The sequence below is a fragment of the Tachypleus tridentatus genome, chromosome 10, assembly GCF_004210375.1.
Source record: "Tachypleus tridentatus isolate NWPU-2018 chromosome 10, ASM421037v1, whole genome shotgun sequence".
Classification (NCBI taxonomy): domain Eukaryota; kingdom Metazoa; phylum Arthropoda; class Merostomata; order Xiphosura; family Limulidae; genus Tachypleus; species Tachypleus tridentatus.
In genome coordinates, this window is record NC_134834.1 from 125,087,378 (window position 1) to 125,099,560 (window position 12,183).

The 12,183-nt window shown below is 36.6% G+C and overlaps 1 long non-coding RNA gene across 1 annotated transcript; it reads left to right on the forward strand.

The window, feature by feature from the left end:
- Positions 1-292: 292 nt before the first annotated feature.
- On the forward strand, positions 293-8,904 carry LOC143228205 (uncharacterized). Its single transcript, XR_013015254.1, has 2 exons — positions 293-527; positions 8,203-8,904. It is a non-coding gene; the product is annotated as an uncharacterized LOC143228205 (long non-coding RNA).
- The last annotated feature ends 3,279 nt before the right edge of the window (positions 8,905-12,183 follow it).

A 12,183-nucleotide genomic window follows, 5' to 3' on the forward strand; every position in this document is an offset into this window, starting at 1 on the left:
CACCTTTGTGATGGCCGCTCATCGAAAACCGCAGAAAATTGAAGTTAATAACATCTCACCAGCGTGTCTCTCTTTACAAACAGAAATTTGGTGATTAAAAAAACACGAAAATATAATAATTGAAGGAAAAAAGACCTCGTGAATGATAACTTTCCGAAATTTTTCAGTTAGAGTCAATTAACATATATAATGAGGAGGGGAAATATAAGAAAAAAACGCAAACTGTGGAGTGTTTGTGCTTGTAAGCATGTAACCACAAACTCGTGGATTCTTATATTTATCCGGTTTTATTTTGTGGGTTAGTTTATGTTTTCTGAATGACTAATCAGTAATTTGTACCCCTTGTGGCTGAGCGGCAAACCTGCAGACTCTCTACGCTAGAAACTGGATTTTGTCACTCGTGGCGGTTAGAGCAAAGATAGCACATTATGCAGGTTTTTGTTTAACAGTAACTAAACCAAATTAAATAAAACTTTATTGACGATGCAAGTCGTAACTAAATATATATGTACCACCTATTAAATTAGGTAAGTCTTATGTCTTCTACTCTGGGATTTCATTCTAACCATGTGTTAAATCAGTTAGGCGTTATATTTTCTACTGTAGATTTTTTAAGCTTAACCATCTATTAAATCGGTTAAGCCTTATGTCTTCCACTGTAGAAGTTTGAACGAACTCATCTACTAAAACTATTAGGCCTTGTACCTTCCACCACTGGAATTTAACTATCTGTTAAATCAGTTAAGCTTTGTGTCTTCTACCGTATAATTTTAAACAAACCTATCTACTAAAGCTGTTAGGCCTTATTTCTTACACTACTAGACTTTAAACAAATGGGCTGTTAAATCAGCTAAGCTTTGCGTATTCTAGATTCATCATCTATTAACCAGTTAGGTCTTGGGCAGTAGCGTCAGTATGACACCGCAACCCCGCAATTAGTCAAGGGATCGAGCCAAAACTGAAGGTTCTAACAACCTTAAATATTACCGACAAGAAGAATAAATATAGGGAGCCCAATTATTTTTTATGTGGATTAGACATCTTTTGTAGTTACGCCATTGGTCTAGTGTCTTCTACTGTTGTGTTTTTAAAGTAACAGAATTAATAAAATTCTTAGCGGTTAGACATATCGTATAGCGATTAAAGCCCATATATTTCTTCATTACACTGTAATATATGGTCAGTTTAATAGATATTGACATACCTTTTATTTTCGTTCTGCCATGGGCAACAGTGACATAAACATTTAAGATTTAGACGTTTTATCCCTTTTGTCAACTAGGTTTAATAGTGATATAGATAACATTGTAGACTGTGATTTGTTTTTATTTAAGTTAGTCATTTCCGTAAGTATTTCGACAGAAATAATTTTTGATCCAGCGTGAGGGGCGTGGCTTACTGAATAAAGCTTTCTTGAAAGTTTCGTAAACGATTCGAACCACATAAAACGCGAACTAAGCGCGAGTTGGAGCAATAGTTGATCGATTAGTTAATATGTTTATTGATTATTATGTTAGTTTGTATGTTAGCTCATGAATATTTAGCTTGTGTTTCGACGAAGAACTGGAGATACAAGGAGTACCGTACTTACGAGAAAATTATGAAGTAGGTGATGTTCAGTATTATTTGTGAAGTGAGGCCTATCATTAGTTCGTGAAGTCGTGTAAGTATAGCTCTCGCTCAAAAGTTGAAGATACAAGACACTTGTTATTTTGTTAAACGGTTTTGACTTTGTAGTATATTCATGCTGTAATCCAAGAGAATACAATCAACAACAGAAACTTTTATTTTCTGTTTCGACAGTTGAGTCCTGTCATAGCAAGATCCTATAGCGATAGAATTATTTATGACACCGATATTCGTTTCCTGTCATCGCGAAGTCCCCAGTTTGTCCGAAAGAGGGCTAAAGGCCGCCTTAAGGGGTTACCTGCTTAAACCATGTGCACCGCAGTACAGTAGTGTGTTATATGTCAAAAGACACTAACAAAAATGAAGTCAATAGGGGAGATTTAACGTTGCAGTTTATACTGTCGTATTGTCAGTAAATGTGCGCATGTCATGTCACGAGAAGAATTATACACTGTAGGCTACAGCATAGCAAACAAATGAACTTCAAAAGAAATAAATAAAAATATTTATTATTCCTTATGTTGTTTTATTCATTTTTGAAATAGAACAATTTCAGGAAACCAACAGAAGTACATCTAGTGGTATATTTAGCTCTTAAATGGCGGCCATCATGAATTCATGCTGCTATCTACAACATTCCTTCTGTTTAAAGGATAATATTTCGATTGAATGTGCGGACTATAAAATCATATATTTCCAAAACAGTTCTCTAATAATGTTTTTAAGACTATAGGTTAGCACTAGTAATGAATGCAGTTTCTGTATAGTGTCATTCTAACTTAGAAATGTTTTAAATTGTGTAGAAAATCAGTTAAAGTAGTGTTTCAGTTAGAAATTACTGAAAACATTCACACCAAAGCCATCAGAGGACACTTGATCAATACAAATTATTACTTGATGGACAGATAGCCTAACTGTAGGACTGTTCACTTTAACTCGTAACATCACCAGTCAGATCATTTATGTTCAAACTGCACCAAGTTCTGTATTTCTTAAGGTTATAGTTTCTAGGATTCTTTAAACTAGGGGCAAAGAGTTAGTTGGGAGGGGAAAAACAAAAAAGTTTTGATATCAGTGAAAGTTATAATGTAGAGAATTGTAAACTCTCAAAGGACTGTATCTCAGATGGGGAGCAGAGCTCTTTAGTGGGGGTTCTGCCTCTTTCCATTTCTGTATATGATGAACTACAAAATAGAGATATAACCTTCAGTTTCTTCATATGATGTATTAAATGAATTATCCACACAACAATGCTTTCTGGTTCGGGTGTGTGGCTCGCAATCTGCCTATCGTGGGTTCGAGTCCTATCATCAAATAGATAACACCGACGCTACCTACAGAATGATTACTACATTATTCACTGACACTTCCATTTTTCTCGAAGCTCCACTTTCTTAAATGTGATTTCATGCTCTTATAAGAACAGCACAAGGAATGCTGGGAGTAAAAGGCGTGAATTACCTTATGAGAGTCAATCAAAAGCAGTACCGACAACCGAGAGGTTAGATAATACGGACTAGTAAAGCCGGTAGAGGGCGTTTTGTTAGTGTAGGCTTCTTCTGTGTCTCAGTGCTGCTCCTTGTATTCAAGTGAATTATAAACGTTTATGAACTGGTTTATAACACGTTTATTAACTGATTGGTTTGGTTTTGGTTTTATTTTGAATTTCGCGCAAAGCTACACCAGGGCTATCTGTGCTAGCCGTCCCTAATTTAGCAGTGTAAGACTAGAGGAAAGGCAGCTAGTCATGACCACCCATCGCCAACTCTTGGGCTGCTTTGTTACCAACGAATAGTGGGATTGACTGTCACATTATAACGCTCCCACGGCTGAAAGGGCGAGCATGTTTGTTGCGACGGGGATTCGAACCCATGGCCCTCAGATTACGAGTCGAACGCCTTAACCTCGTGGCCATGCCGGACCCTTTATTAACTGATTTCAAAGAAGACAGGTTAAAGGTACACAAATATTGAAATGCTGAGTAGAAAGATTCTAATGAGTTGAAAGTTGAAGCTTAATGCAATTTATTTGGGGATGGAGGGGGTGAGGGAACCCTAAGGTAGACAGTGTAATGAACGTGAGGGAACCCTGAGGTAGACAGTGTAATGAACGTTAGGGAACCGTGAGGTAGACAGTGTAATGAACGTGAGGGAACCGTGAGGTAGACAGTGTAATGAACGTGAGGGAACCCTGAGGTAGACAGTGTAATGAACGTGAGGGAACCCTCAGGTAGACAGTGTAATGAACGTGAGGGAACCGTGAGGTAGACAGTGTAATGAACGTGAGGGAACCCTCAGGTAGACAGTGTAATGAATGTGAGGGAACCCTGAGGTTGACAGTGTAATGAACGTGAGGGAACCCTCAGGTAGACAGTGTAATGAACACTTTCCAACAAACCTAACTTGTAGGGCTGTAGGATCATTAGATTCAAACAGTCAAGAAGTGTATTGATGTCTACTTGGGGTGAAATCATTTCTTAAAAACAGCCTCCTAGTTAACAAAATGGTTTTATGAAAACAACGGTTTTGGCGGGAGGTTCATTGAAATGTTTTACGTTCTTCTGGTGCTTGCTTATGATTAGGATATGTATATTCGTGTTTTACTCTTATCTACATGAGAACACAAATCTGTTGGTGTAATCTGTTGATCTGAATGATATATTTTCAGTGAGAAGGATATTTCATAGATGAGACGGGGCCTCAGCTGAGGGGGAAGGGAACCGGAGCGCCACTTATGTTGTAAAAAGTCCAAGGACATACGTAAATGTAAAGATAAATTATCAGATCTTACAACTTGTATCATTTATACAGGCCTATCCTGCGACATGTCACTTACAACTTGTATCATTTATACAGACCTATCCTGCGACATGTCACTTACAACTTGTATCATTTATACAGGCCTATCCTGCGACATGTCATTTACAACTTGTATCATTTATACAGGCCTATCCTGCGACATGTCACTTACAACTTGTATCATTTATACAGGCCTACCCTGCGACATGTCATTTACAACTTGTATCATTTATACAGGCCTACCCTGTGACATGTCACTTACAACTTGTATCATTTATACAGGCCTACCCTGCGACATGTCATTTACAACTTGTATCATTTATACAGGCTTACTTTGCGACATGTCATTCTTCTTTATTTTTGAGTAAGATTTTTGTTAACATCAAACAAAATATAGAATTACTACAAATATCATTCGTGAACTTAAGGAGCAGAGAAGGTATACGACAGTTAAACAGAATAACCAGAGTTATTACCAATGTTTGGTATCACGTATCTACTGTGATATACTCCAGTTCTTTTTAAGGCAAAATATTAAAACAATAAAATCATAGAGATATGTTAAGAACGCGAACTTTCTAAGACCGGCACATATCTTAAACTAAGCTCACTATTGGATCAGCAGTAAGTCTATGGAATTACAGCGCAAATATCCGGACTTCGATTCTCCGATGGGCACAGTGCGTACAGTCCATTGTACATAGTACTGTGAGAAAACAACAGCAGCCGTTATATTTAATGACATCAGATAAAAAAAATATGGATAAATCTGGGACACCTTAAACAAGTTGTGACCCTGCCATGTTAGCCAATTGAGAAATGTCATAACAGTTGAGGACAAAAAGGTCAGTGGCATAATTCTTTCCCGACATATTTGTTCAAGTGTGGCATACCTCAAGTAGCTGGAGAAGGAAACAGGTATTTCATATGAAGACATACCGTCCAGTTCGTCAGACGTAGCGACTACGACTTTCTTTGCGCTCGGACTGTTGAAATTACGCTTGAGGGTAATCGTTCTCGTAAAGTGGGTGGATTGTGAAAGGGAAGCAAGGAAGAATGATATGCTTTGGACATGAGACCCTTACGAAGGAGTCCTTTTGCAAGGAAAACTACGTCGTCTGACAGAATACGACCGGAAGCTGCCACATGGACTGGTGATGCTCCAAAATGGTTTTAATTTAGTGTATTCAACCTCTTCAAGAATGCTCTTAAGTTGCATGTAGCTAAAAGCTTCGATTACACAGATATAAATATGTACTTTCCATGAGTGTAACGCCCAAAAGCTTGCAAGACATAAATATGAAAACACACAAATCTTCGTATTTTAAAATTTACATGGGAAACTTAAACTTTTAATAATTTTATTTTAGATGAAATGTTAGAGGAAATGTCTCAATAACATTAACACAAGCACAACTCAAGGCATTTAGAACAGCTAAACAAAGTTAAATTTTACCTATAAATTGATTCTATTGAAATTTATAAGATAGTTAAATAAACTATTATAAATAGTATTATAGTACATACATCTATTGAATATACTAACTGCTTGATTTTGATAACTGATAGTGATGTTATATTGCTTAATTTATTCAAGAAATCCTAGGTAAAGACTATTATTTTTATTTGACTAATGTGTTTTAAGTGTCATTTTTCAATAAGGGATAAAAAATTCTTATCTTTGTTTCTTTAAGGCTTTATAGATATGTCGTAGTACAATTGTAAATCGTTAGATGGCGACACACGTTGCAAGTCATGCTGTAGTCTTTATTAAAAGTCACTGCACTTTAACGTTTAACATTTAAACAGAGAACCATATATATATATAAACTGTGTTTTTGCTTATGACACAGACACAAAAATGAAAATTTCGCCAACAGTGAGGGTGTTGTAACCCTTCTAAAAAGTTTTGTTCAAAATGTTGCTATAAGAAGTGAGAGCTACAGATATTTTTCGGCTTTCCTGAGTGTGACGTAAAAGATAATTCATGACGTTACGTTAATTAAACCGTCTTCCGTGTCTGCGGTCAAAGAGGACCCAAGTGACAACATCGGGAATTGTCATTTCCATCACACCACACCATGCTGGATGCGGTAAGTCTACACAGCAACGTGATTACGGCCAGCTCTTTCTGCTTCATTTCCCACTGCTGACAGAGACTTATGTGATATCCCCGTGCGTTAGTCAGTGTGGGCAGTGGGTACTTTAAAAATGGATGTTCTACTTATCTGTTCTTACATTCTTTACGGTCTTGTTAACTAAAAAGACACTGAAAGATGGAAAGAAATAATTCGTCCAGCTAATATGTCGTTACAGTAATGTCATAAGACTCACCCATAGTTTACTTAGGTAATGAAAGTAACAAAACGTAATCATGTTCTATGACAAGTCCTTTAGAAGACATAAGTTTTCTGTCGGTTATTGTGGAAGGTTAAATAATGAAATAAGTTATTTTTCTACTGCATCTGTAGGTCATGGATTTGAACACCGTTACCGAACATCAGCCGTGAGAATGTTACGGTCCATCCCGCTGTTCGTAGAATAAAAGTAGCCCAACAGTTAGTGGTGGGTGGTGTTGATTACCTGCCTGTTAAATGAGGAATAGCTAGCGTAGATAGCCCTCGAGAAATGTTGCGTGCATTTCAGCACACAAATCTCAAATGGAGGCCCCCCCCTCCATTAGTTATGAAGGCTACACTAAAACCCGAGAAATGAAAATTCAGAGTTCTGTATAAAGAGATATGTGTTGTGTATTTTCTGAACTATAACATTAACACTTCCAGATAATAACTTGTATTAATGTGAATACAAGTTTGTCAAGTTAAAGCCAGAGTTTACGCGATAGCTAGAAATAGGCTTAAACCACTACACTTTAACAATTAGCCTATAAACAACACACATTTTGTGTAGAATTTAACTTTTTTCTTGTTTTTGGCGTCAGGAACAGGGTAAGTACTTCGAGAGGTTTCGGCACACGGCAGGAGGGATTTTTAGAAACCTGTCCACAAGGTGACGTCACCTCTCACCAACCCGTTTTCATAATTTCTATCCGTTTATTACAAAGACAAGGAAAACTTCGTAGTTTCATTTTGTTGACAAACAACAGCAGTGTAGAAATTAGGATAATAATAAGACGTTTTGAGTAATGAATAAAAGAAAATATAAAAAAGCCTGGTTTGTAACAATTAGCTTTAAACGCTAGAAAATTAGATTATTAAACAGGTACAAATGTAGGTGCGAAATCGTTGACTGACTTCACTGAAGTTATTGCAGAGTTTAGTGCGGCACTGGTGATTTGCTTTATGTTGTAAGCGTACATTTGTGAAGAATAAATTCATTTTCGAGGATACACAAGTTTTAAAACAATGTGAGCTATGTTGCACGTACTATTTATACTCATAGTTTCTTAAAAATAACAAGACAACCGTTAGTGCCGCCCTGGTGGGAACTTTATGAAAGTGTCATTATTTATTTTATTTTTTAAGTAATTACAAAACGTCTCATCGTATTGTCGATGGGTTTAAACTTGTCTTAGTTATGAAGACTAGCTGTGCACAAAGATCCAATAAAATATGGATTATAACATTTAACTGTCCACAAAACTATATAGTTTTCAATGTAATTAATAAATTTTGAAAAGTCTCACAAAGCTTTTTTTAGCATACTTGTAGTCTGGATGTTGGTGCTGCTTCCTGTTGACCGTTTAAATATGTTAAGAATTGTGTTCTCACTTGTTTTTTTTTTTTTGTCAATTTTAAAATCATATTATTTATAGGATTTCCGCACAAAGCTTCATAAGGGTAGCCTCGAAGGACGTGGATACAACTTTTTGGCTTGAATAGTGGGATTTGACCTTCACTGTCACAGTGTCCAGTGGGATTTGACCTTCACTATTGCAGTGTCCAGGGGATTTGACCTTCACTGTTACAGCGTGCAGTGAGACTTGACCTTCACTGTTACAACGTGCAGTGGGATTATGAGCTTCACTGTTACGGCATGCCTAAGGAATCCAAATGCGGGTTGACATTTTGCAACAACGGGACGTGAACCATAACTGGGAGGATTCACAGGCTGGACACATTAATGACAAAACCACGCTCAGCCCATATTTTTAACATGCTTAGACCAGTTGTTCTTATGGAATTTACGTAACTTACAAGCCTGATTCAAAATTGCTGAAAAGTGGTTAAACATAGTGAGATTATGAACATTTTAGTTGTCTAATGAATGCCCCGAGGTGGCAGCTAAGTCATAACATGACATATACGTATAATCTCTTACTTATTTAGAGTTACTTTTAATAACAGTGTAGATTATATAGATTTAATACTGTTGCTTTTTATTTTTATTGGTGTATATGTTTATTATGATTGTTATTTTTGGACTGTTAACCGCCAATCGTGGCCCAGCTTTAATGTATCGAATTTTGGGTTAGAGGTTCCATGGTTGGTACTTCATTAAAGCTATAAAAAAGTTACGTGCTTTCGATTTATAAGTGCGTTATAAGATTAACAGTCAAATCTCACTATTCGATTATAGTAGCCCACGGGTTGGCGATGGGTGGTGCTAACTTCTTGCCTTTATTCCAGTCTGCCACTTTAAAATTTGAGACGACGAACGCACATAGTAATCAACTACGTTTACAAAAGAGTCAACAAAAAGCTAGTATAGGGAATTAAGACTAACGTAAACCCCATAATCTCGCTGAATCTCGTAAGATATTATTAGGATTAAGGCTAAAAATAGCGCTAACAACGAGGATATATAGCTGATAAAGCAACGCATTCCAATCAATTCTTTTTGGGCAGGGGTTAGGCCTGATCTAGAATGTACAAGTTATTGTTGTACTACGTGGATCGCCAATCTGCCTTACACTATTTTCTATAATCAAAGTTCGTCATTATATCGAGAAGAAGCAATGAAAACTTGTCATTTGTTCTTAACCCTCTCAATAAGATAGTTAACCTTAGAATAACATTACAGGATAAGGTCAGTAATTAATAGTACAAAAAACATGAAGTCAGTGGAACCTGGTTACCACTACACAAAACATAAGGTCAGTAGAACATATAATCAGTGATGTCGAGAAACCCACTTGTTGAGAAATTTATATGCAAAAACGGCTCGTTTGGGTTGAGAAAATATTTTACATAGAAGAGCGAACAACCTGACGATGACCGAAGAAGGTCGAAACGTTGTTCGCTCTTCTATGTAAAATATTTTCTCAACCCAAACGAGCCGTTTTTGCATATAAAAAAAAAAGTAGAACATATAATTAATAATAAAGAAAATATTACGTCAGTGGAACCTGGTTACCACTACACAAATATAAGATCAATAGAACATATAATTAATAATAAAGAAAATATTACGTCAGTGGAACCTGGTTACCACTACACAAATATAAGATCAATAGAACATATAATTAATAATAAAGAAAATATTACGTCAGTGGAACCTGGTTACCACTACACAAATACAAGATCAATAGAACATATAATTAATAATAAAGAAAATATTACGTCAGTGGAACCTGGTTACCACTACACAAATACAAGATCAATAGAACATATAATTAATAATAAAGAAAATATTACGTCAGTGTAACCTGGTTACCACTACACAAAACACGAAGTCACTAATATAACATTATATTTAGGGACTATTTAAGCCTATTTTTGTAACTCATTTTATACTGACTTCCTATACCATATTTTTGTCTGCAGATCAGATTTGTTTCAGTTTATCTTTACCCTCACTATTATCTAGTCCTAGTTAAAACTTCCCTGACAGCTGTTAATATCCATTAGAAACATGTCTTCCTACTTAGGTATAAACCATCCAATCAATAAAGTTCCCTCGTCCCATAAGTCCGACCAGCTAACTTGCTCATCCTTACATATTAATTTCAGCTTATCATTTAGCCCTAGTGACCTACTCAAAACTTTATCTTTACAACTAATTCTTGACAGTATCCCTGACACAATTAATTATGGCTATTATCGTTAAATGTTTTTATCAACCCTTATTAATTAGTTGCTCTGTCTTACTCTTCGTTACGTTGTTGCACAACACTGTAGAAAACATGAAGTCAGTAGAACCTAATTACTACCATACAAAACGTGAAGTCAATAGAAGGTTGTTATCACTACACAAAACATTCAATTACTAGAACCTGGTTACCACTACAGAAAACATTCAATCAGTAGAACCTGGTTACCACTACAGAAAACATTCAATCAGTAGAACCTGGATACCACTACAGAAAACATTCAATCAGTAGAACCTGGTTACCACTACAGAAAACATTCAATCAGTAGAACCTGGTTACCATACAGAAAACATTTAATCAGTAGAACCTGGTTATCACTACAGAAAACATTCAATCAGTAGAACCTGGTTACCACTACAGAAAACATAGAGTCAGTAGAACCTGGTTACCACTACAGAAAACATTCAATCAGTAGAATTTGGTTACCACTATGGAGTTTTTTTTTTATGTGATTTAAGGACCAATACCTGGAGTTTCAGTTATGTGACTTCAGGACTGATATCTTGAGTTTTATTTAGGTGACTTAAGGACCAACATCAAAAGTTTTATTTACGTGGCTTAAAGGACCATTGTCTTGAGTCCTGTTGAAAAAATCAAAAGTGTATTGCTCAACAATAGCCTATCTTTACTGTACCCAACGCGGGTATTGAAACCAGGTTTTAAAAGTATAAGCCACTGGGGTGGGGGTAAGAATAATTAAGCAATTATAAAAACGACGGGGGTGTTCTTTTGTGAATAAACATAAAAAGAAATAATAAATATCAAATTAAACTTTAGCAGAATTTCTATCCAATAGTCAGGCGTGGTGTGAAAAGCGCCATCTTACGACAACGAGTTGCAAAGTATGAGTATCAGGATTGTATGAAACAAGGATAAATCAGAATTCGGAGCTTTGATTGTGTCGTGGTTTTCATTTTTTATGACTTTTTGTCGTCGGCCACGCTATGAGGCCTCAGAGCCAGACTTTCTCCTTGCCTTGGCTGGCCCACTTAATCCGTGTCTCATAAACAACCCGTTGCTCCGAGCGCTCAGTGAGGTATGGCACGGCTGGTAGCCCGCTGAGTGTGTTGTGTGTCCCGCTGCGTTCCATAAAGTTCGCAATTAGCTGTTGTTAGGAAAATTGAGGGAGTTGGCTGAGACAGAGTCCAACTAAGTGGACATGCTTGGAGACTTGGTATTATACATCTATCGTTTTCCTCGTGCAGTTGAGAAAAAATACACTCTGAAGGATTTGTGTGTACACGAAGCGGAAATAATATAGAAATAAAACAGATAAGAAATTACATCTCGACGGAAAGCTACTGTCAAACCACACATTGGTAAGAAGGCCTCATTCCTGCTACTAATAAACCACACGTCGATAGGACGGCCTCTTTCCTGCTACTGATAAACCACATTGGTAAGAAGGCCTCATTCCTGCTACTGACAAGCCACACGTCAAAATATATATGTAAGATAGACTGGTTCGAGTTGAAAAAATTTTGTGTAGAGGGGCGAACAACGTTTCGACCTTCTTCGGTCATCGTCACGTTCACAAAGAAAGAAAGAGGTAACTGACCAGAAACTGACCACATGTTTGAAGGGGATTGTGTAATTGAATGTAGGAATGTAGAGGGCATGCTTAGATGTTTGATTATATTTATTAATATAGGTATAAAGGTGTTCCTTTGTATTGGTTTATTTTGGGCTTGAGTTGTATAAGTA